The following is a 9,435-nucleotide window of genomic DNA, read 5'->3' on the forward strand; positions in this document are numbered from 1 at the left end:
AAAAAAAAAAATTATTGTAAAGACCAGCTCACAGACTTTGTTGATGTTTCAAGTCCTGTTCGTAGCCTGAGTGCCATGACAGACACTGCCCATATAGTTTGACTTCTCTGATCTGTAGATTTCAGCATTCTAACCATTTCCAGTCACTGAACATCTCTAGGCAAAGCTAGACCTTTAATGCCTTTAATGAGCTGAGCTCCAATTCCGCTGAGAGCCAAGTCTGCCAACAAAGCTTGAGTCTCCCAACATATGCTCTCAGTCTGCAAATAAGGCACGTGTCCCCTTTTTCACTTATTTCCTATCCAATCAGTATCTTGGGGCAAATGAATTTAGCAGTGAGTTTATCATTATCTCGTGGTCTTCCAAATGCCATATCTGTAATCTTTAGCGTCAGCTTTAGGTCCTTTCAAACATGAGACTGCACCAGCCTCATCTGTAACTTTGTGGGTGGAGGGGACAGCACGTGAGATATTGGCACACCCACCAGTCAGAAACTATGATGTCAGCTTAGTCCTTGGGACACTCAGCTGTTCTTCATGTGCTTTAGCATTGGTTTTCTCCCGTTTCTTCCCCATTTGTAGATAATTTTCATCATCACTCCCTTGGAAAAAAGGACCCCTTTCAGAGTATGTTAACCCTCCACCATACAGTGGCACAAATTCTTATTTCCTAAAAGATGTTGAAGCCACTTGAACTTCTTTTCCTTAAGTGTACAAATTGCTATTGTAGTTCAATTATTGCACTCTCCTCCTATCTTCACTCCCAGACACCCTTGCTTATGGTCACACAAGTGCACTTGTGTGAATAATTCCCTATCACAAGGAATTTACTTGGCCAGACACCTCCCATTCCTAGCAACTTGGTTTTTAATTTTTCGTCACTGTATGAAGTGTAAATCTCTGTTAATCTGGCATTGAGTGATAGACCACCCCTTCCTTCTCCCCCTGGGGAGATGTAACTACATGTTTACTCACCTCAGAAAGGGATACCATGAACCACAGTAGAAATTATACCGATGTCCAATTTGGTGAACAGAGAGTTCTTTGTTGTTGTTGGGGTTACTATCAGGAATATATGTGAGGGGTTACTTATAGGGGAACAGGGATAACTTAAAGGCAGCTACATTACTAAAATCTTCACCAACACAGGTGGCAATGCAGTCCTGGAACTCTCTATGCAGCATGCAAGCAACTCTGTATTTCTTTTCCTGGTTTGGCTGTTCAGGGTCTCCACCCCCAGTAACTGTTTACTGTTTTATTCTTCTAGGTAGTGGCAGGGGAAGGGGGGAGGATGGGAGGAAGTGAAGAATATTCTAAGTTTGGGAGAGGAGAAACATGATCAAAATATGTTGTATGGAAAAATGAATATAAAAATAATCTTAGTTTTTGTTCTCCTGGGCATGTGATGTTTTGTTTACCTAGAGGCCCATGAGCATCCCCTCCCTGGAGTAAATGTTTCAATTTGGAGAGAATGTTACAACTTGGAGGAAAATGCCCTATACAACTGGATGGAATAATTTATTCAGTATTTTTTCTTCCCACTATTTTTCAATCTCTACCAATTAGACATCTTTTCCCACAACTTCACTGGGATAATTGTGGAAGAGGTAACTACAAATAGCCTATTATTATATTCAATAAACATTTCATCATTAATTAAACATTTTTTTTTAAATTTTGAGACCATTGTAGATGAACTTTCAGTATAAGACTCAATGCTGAGGGGCTGGACAGATGGCTCAGAGGTTAAGAGCACTTGTTCAGAGGACCAGGGTTCAATTCCCATCATCTACATGGTGGCTCATACCATCTGTAACTTCAGGTCCAGGGGACCTGATGCCCTCTTCTGATCTCCTCAGGCATCAGGCATTCATGTAATGTACACACAAACACACACACACACACACACACACACACACACACACACACACACACATTTAAGCAAAACACTTATATACATAACATAAATAAATCCTTTTAAAAACGAGTCACTGCTGAGACTGGGGATTATATATGTCTGTACTTCCAGCACTCAGGATGTAGCCGGACTAGGGTGGGGGGATCAAGCGTCAAGGCTATCTTGAGATACATAGCAAGATGCTTTCTCAAAAAACAAGTGAGAGAAACTAACCGATGCAGAGACATCCTGTGCACTTTCTACTAATTTTTCACAGCACTAACACCTTGCAAGCCTAAAATGTAATATCATAGCTAAGGTACTGAAACTGATAGAGCACAGATACACTAAAGGTCCGTCACTACCAGCATCACCTCTGCTGCCCTTTACAGGAAAAGAAATAAGTCTGCCTTTCATTTCTCAACTGCCCCCTCTTCTTCACTTCTAGTTATTAATTTTTTACTGTTATAATTTTGCATTTTCAAGAATGTTAAGTGGAATTGTACATATGTTACCTTTAGGGTTTGAAGTTTTTCATTCAGTACAATATTCTTGAAATACATCCAGGTTATTGTATGCAACAGTATGTTGTCTCTTTTTACTGCTGAATAGTATTTCACCTATCTGTTGAAGGGCATTTGGTTGTTTTCAGTTTGTAATATTATAAGCTGAACTCTATAAACAACTGTGTAGCATGATGGCTAATCTGGTTATCAAACAGACACACATGGGAATAGAGAACTCCAGCTGAAGAAGTGCCTTCATCAAATTAGTCTGTGGGTATTCAGGGGTGTGTGTGTATGTGTGTGTGTGTGTGTGTGTGTGTGTGTGATTTTCTTGATTGTTGATTGATGTGGGAGCGCCTAACCCTCTGTAGGCCATACTATCACAAAGCAGATTGACCTGGGCTGTATTAAAATTGGAGGTGAGTAAATCAGTAAAACTCTGCATGGTTTCTGCCTCCAGGTTCCTGCTTTGAGCTCCTGCGCTGGCTTCCTGGATGATGGTCTATAACCTGTAAGCTGAAACAAACCCTTCCTCCTCATAAGTTGCTTTTGGTCATGTTGTTTATCAAAGCAACAGAAAACCTTTGAGGACATATAGTGATTTTGAGCCGATAATTTGTTTTCATTCCATTGGAAGAAATGCCCAGTTGTACTGTTGTAGGTCCTAGATAATTTCCTGCTAAGATCTCTCACCAGCCAGTTAACTGTTCTTCAGAGCTAATATATGACTTTATGTATCCCCACTGGCAACATATGAGCGATAGAATTGCTCTGCATATTTTTGGCATTTGATGTTACTCTTTTCTTTTCCCCACTCTGATAATTGTGCTGTGATAAATTATTGTGGTTTTGATGTATTTATCTTTACTTGATACCTCCTGTTCTGCACATCATGCTGTGTGTTTACGTGCTGTCTTCATATTCTCCAGAGAAATGTTTGTTCATATTGATATTTTTCCAGCAATATTTTCTGAAAGGGTGTAGTTTATCAAATTGTTTTGTGCATTTGAAAAAATTTAGTTGAGTCTTTCTTTAACTTTGCTCCATTGTACTGTGTCTGTTGCTCTGCCAGTTCCATATTGTGTTGCTCATTGTAGCTTTAGACTATGTTTTGACATTGATCAGTGTGAGTCCTCTGACTTTATTCTTCAGTATTGCCTTGGTCATTTCACTTTTCACTTACATTAAAAAATAAATGAGTGTGTAAATTGCATTTATGTACGTTCTTCATTTTTAGTGCTATTATAAATGGATTGCATTTTAAAAAAATTCAGTTGTTCATGGACAAAATATATAGGAAAGCAGTGAGCTGCTGTAAGGTGATATTATATTTTGTATAATTGAAATACTAGTTGTTTGTCGAAAAGCAAAGCAGCTGGGATCTTGGTTGGCTTGCTTGGGATGGCATGAGTTGAGAACGTTGGGAAGAATTGGTATTATTTACAACATTGAATGTTGAATTTATGAACAAATTGTTTTACATGTTCTCATGGTTTTTGGTTTCTTTTGCCAGTATTTTTATTTTTTCTATGCACATCCTATATTTTTTACATTTATATGTGTCACTTGTTTGTATTGTTATCCCTTTCCCGGTCTGTCCCCCACCACCCCAGTTCCTCATCCCACTCCTCCTCCCCCATCTCCAAGAGGATGTCTCCATCCCACTTCCCACCCTGCCAGGCCTCCCTTCTCCATGGGGTCTTTTTATAACGCAACCAGAGGGGTCCCCAGCTTCATCAGTCTATTGGTTGGGTTTAAGTATCTGCATCTGTCTCAGTCAGCTGCTTGCTGGACCTCTCTGAGGACAGCCATGCTGGGGCTCCTGTCTGTAAGCACACTGCAGTATCAGTAATAGTGTCAGGCCTTGGAGCCTCCCCTTGAGATGGATCTCAGTTGGGATCTGTCACTGGACCTCCCTTTCCTCAGACTTCTCTCCATTTTTTGTGTCTACAATTCTTTTATACAGGAACAATTCTGTGTCAGAGTTTTTAACTGTAGGATGACAGCCTCATCCCTCCACTTAAAGCCCTGTCTTTCTATTGGAGATGGACTCTACAAGTTCCCTCTCCCCACTGTAGGGCATTCCATTTAAGGTCACTCCCTTTGAATCCTGAGAGTCACTCACCTTCCAGGTCTCTGGTACATTCTGGAGGGTCTCCCCAACCTCCTACATCCTGAAGTTGCATGTTTTCATTCTTTTTGCTGGCCTTCAGGGCTTCAGTCCTCTCTCCTCACAATACCTGATCATGTTCCCCTTTTTCCTTCCCTGTCCCCATTTCCACCCAGGTTGATCCCTCTCTCTACTCCCCATGATTGTTTTCTTCTTCCTCCCAAGTGGGACTGAGGCATCCTCACATGGGCCCTTCAGCTTATTAACCTTCTTGAGTTCTATGGATTGTATCCTGGGTATTCTGTATTTTATTTGTCAACTATCCACTTATTAGTGGATGGATACCATGTATGTCCTTTTGGGTCTGAGTTACCTCACTCAGGATGATATTTTCTAGTTCTATCCATTTACCGGCAAAACTCAGAATGTCCTAATTTTTAAGAGCTGAGTAGTATTCCATTGTATAAATGAACTACAATTTCTGGATCATTCTTCCATGTGGGACATCTGAGTTGTATAAAGCTTCTGATTATCACAAGTAAGGCTGCTATGAACATAGTGAAGCAATGCCCCTGTGGAATGGTGGGGCATCTATTGGGTATATGCCCAAGAGTGGTATAGCTGGGTCTTCAGGTAGATCTATTTCCAATTTTCTGAGGAACCTCCAGATTGATTTCCAGACTGGCTGCACAACTCTGCACTCCCACCAGCAATGGAGAAGTGCTCCTCATCCTCACCAACATGTGCTGTCACTTGAGTTTTTGGTCTTAGCCATTGTGATTGATATAAGGTGGAATCTCAGAGTTGTTTTGATTTGTAATTCCCTGATGACTAAGGACTTTGAACATTTCTTTTATTGCTTCTCAGCCATTCACCATTACTCTGCTGTGAATTCACCAAGACAGAAACTACCTCCGAGTAAAAGTCTAGAAGTCTTCCAAGCAAATGGTCCCAAAAAGCATAATGGAGTTGCCATCCTAATATCCAATAAAATAGACTTTCAACCAAAAGCTATCAAGTGAGATAGGGAAAAACTCTTCATACCCATCAATGAAAAAATCCACCAAGAGAAAGTCTCAATTCTGAATATCTATACCCCAAATGCAAGGGCCCCCACATTCTTAAAAGAAACTTTACTAAAGCTCAAAACACATGTTGAACCTCACACAATAATAGTGGGAGACTTCAACACCCCACTCTTCTCAATGGACAGGTCATAGAAACAGAAACTAAACAGAGACACAGTGAAACTAATAGAGTTTTTAAATCAAATGGATTCAACAGATATCTACACAACATTTCACTCTAAAAAAAAAAAAAAGAATATACCTTCTTCTCGGCACCTCATGGTACCTTCTCCAAAATCTACCATATAACTGGTCACAAAACAACCCTTAACCGATAACACGAAGACTGAAATAATACCATGCATCCTATCAGATCACTGTGACCTAAGGCTGGTATTCAAGAACAGCAAAAATTACAGAAAGCCCACATACACATGAAAACTAAACAACTCTATTCAATGATAATTTGGTCAGGGAAGAAATAAAGAAAGAAATTAAAGACTCTCTGAAATTTAGTGAAAATGTTGACACATCATACCCAAACTTATGGGACACAATGAAAGCAGTGCTAAGAAAAAAGTTCATAGCACTAAGTGCCCTGGTAAAGAAACTGGTGAGATCTTACACGAACAACTTAACAGCACACCTGAGAGCTCTAGAACAAAAAGAAGCAAACACATCCAAGAGGAGTAGAAGGCAGGAAATAGTCAAATGCAGGGCTGAAATCAATCAAAAAGAAACAAAGAGAATATAAAGAATCAACAAAACAAAAACCTGGTTCTTTGAGAAACTCTACAAGATAGATGAACACCTAGCCAAAATAAAGAGCACAGAGACAGTATAAAAATTAACAAAATCAGAAATGAAAAGAAAAACATAACAACAGATACTGAGGAAATTAAAAAAAAAATCATTAGCTCTTACTACAAAAGCCTATACTTAACAAAACTGGAAAATCTAGATGAAATGGAATATTTTTTTCTAGACAGATACCATATACCAAAGTTAAATTGAGAGCACATAAACTAAACAGGCCCAAATCCCCTATGGAAATAGAAGTCATTAAAAACCTCCCAACAACAACAACAACAACAACAACAACAACAACAACAACAAAAACCCCAGGGCCAGGTGGCTTTAGTGCAGAATTATACCAGACCTTCCAAGAAGAGCTAATACCAATACTCCTCAAATTATTCCATAAAATAGAAACAGAAGGAACACTACCCAATTCATTCTATGAAGCCACAATTACTCTGATACCTAAACCACACAAAGACCCAACCAAAAAGGGAAATTTAGACCAATTTTGCTTATGAATATTGATGCAAAAATACTCAATAAAATTCTAGGTAACTAAATCCAAGAACACATCAAAAGCATCATTCTCCACAATCAAGTAGGCTTCATCCTAGTAATGCAGGGATGGTTCAACAAACATAATCCAGTATATAAACAAATTCAAAGACAAAAAAAAAATCACATGATCATCCCATTAGATGCTGTAAAAGCATTTGACAAAATACAACACCCCTTCATGTTAAAAATGTTGCAGAGATAAGGAATTCAAGGCCCATAATTTTTTTATTAGATATTTTCTTTATTTACATTTCAAGTGATATCTCCTCTCCTGGTTACCCCTCTAAAAAATAACAAAAACAAAAACAAAAACAAAAAGAGAAACCCTGTTTCCTCTCCTCTCCCTCTTCTCACCAACCCACCCTCTCCTGCTTCCTGGCCCTGGCATTCCCCTACACTGGGGCATAGAACCTTCACAGAACCAAGTCCCTCTCCTCCCATTGATGACTGACTAGGCCATCCTCTGCTATACATATGCTGCTGGAGCCATTAGTCCCACCATATGTGCTCTTTGGTTGATGGTTTAGTCCCTAGGAGCTCTTAAGGTACTAGTTATTTCATATTGTTGTTTATTCAAGGCCCATACTTAAACAGAAGAAAAGCAATATACAACAAACCAACAGCTGATATCATATTCAATGGAGAGATATTTGAAGCAATCCCATTAAAATCAGGGACAAGACTAGGATGCCCACTCTCCCTGTATCCATTCTTCCTGTATCTAGCTAGAGCATTTAGACAACAAAAGGAGGTGAAAGGAATACAAATTGACAAAGAAGATGTCAAGGTATCATTATTTGCAGATGGTATAATAGTATGCATAAGCAACCCCAAAAATTCTATTGGAGAACTTTTACAGTTGATAAACAACTTCAGCAACGTGTCTGGTTATAAAATTAACTCAAATAAATAAATAGCCTTCCTTTATACAAATGATAAACAGGCTTAGAAAAAAAAAAGTAGGGAAATGACACCCTCCATGATAGTCACAAATAATATAAAATACATTGGTGTGACTCTTAACCAAACAAGTGAAAGATCTGTATGACAAGAACTTCAAGTCTCTCAAGAAAGAAATAGAAGATCTCAGAAAATGGAGAGATCTCCCATGCTCATGGATTGGTAGGATTAACATAGTAAAAATGGCCATCCAACCAAAAAGCTATCTACAGATTCAGTGCAATCCCCATCAAAATTCTAACACAATTCTTCAAAGGTATGGGAAACAGCAATTCTCAATTTCATATGGCAAAACAAAAAACCCAGGATAGTGAAAACAATTCTTTTTTTCTTTGCTTTTCAGAACAAATAACTTATTTTTTAATCATTTTTTAAAAATGCATTTATTTATTTTAAACTCCAGACTTTATTCCACTCTTGGTCCACACTCGACTGTTCCACATCCCATACTTCCTTCCCACTCCCCCATCTCCACGAGGATGTGCCCACCCTCACCCCCACCACACCAGACCTCTAAACACCCTGGGGACTCCAGTCTTTTGAGGGTTAGGTGCATCTTCTATGATTAAACCCAGACCCAGTAGTCCTCTGTTGCATAAGTGTTGGGGGCCTCATATCAGCTGCTGTATGCTGCCTGGGTGGTGTTCCAGTATGTGAGAGATCTCAGGGGTCCAGGTTAGTTGAGACTGCTGATCCTCCTACAGGGTCACCCTCCTCCTCAGCTTCTTCCAGATTTCCCCTAATTCAACTACTTCTGTCCATTGGTTGGGTGCAAATATCTGCATCTGACTCTTTCAGCTGCTTGTTGGGTCTTTCAGAGGGCAGTCATAATGTACTCACTAATAAGTGGATATTTGACAAAAAAATAAAAAATGCCCGAATACCCAAGATACAGCCCACAGAACTCAAAAAGTTCAACAACCTGGAGGACCCAAGTGAGACTGCGTCAGCGCCACTTGGGAAGGAGAAGAAAGCAACAACAAGGGGCGGAGGGAAGGACCTGCGTTGGAAAGGGAATTTGGGGGCAGAGAGGGGAACATGAATGGGTATTAGGTAGAGAAAAGGATTGAAATCCTTGAGGGCCAGCAGAAAGAATGGAAACATGCAACTTTGGGAAGTAGGAAGTTGGGAGATCCTCCAGAATGCTCCAGAGACCTGGGAGGTGAGAGACTCTCAGGAATCAAAGAGAGGGTCATTAGATGAAATGCCCTACATTGGGGAGATGGAACTTGTAGAAGCAACCCCAAGCAGAAGGACAGAGCATCAAATGAGGGATGGGGTTGTCATACCACAGTCAAAACTCTGACCCATAATTCTTCCTGTCTGAAAGAATTACTACAGGGATGGAAATGGAGAGGAGCCTGAGGAAAAGAAGGTCTAGTGACAGACCCAAAGTGGGATCCAGCTCAAGGGGAGGCCCCAAGGCCTGACACTATTACTGAGGCTATGGAGTGCTCACAAAAATGGACCCATTAATCCCAGCACTTGGGAGGCAGAGGCAGGCAGATTTCTGAGTTCGAGGCCAGCCTGGTCTACA

The sequence above is a fragment of the Mastomys coucha genome, chromosome X (assembly GCF_008632895.1).
Source record: "Mastomys coucha isolate ucsf_1 chromosome X, UCSF_Mcou_1, whole genome shotgun sequence".
Classification (NCBI taxonomy): domain Eukaryota; kingdom Metazoa; phylum Chordata; class Mammalia; order Rodentia; family Muridae; genus Mastomys; species Mastomys coucha.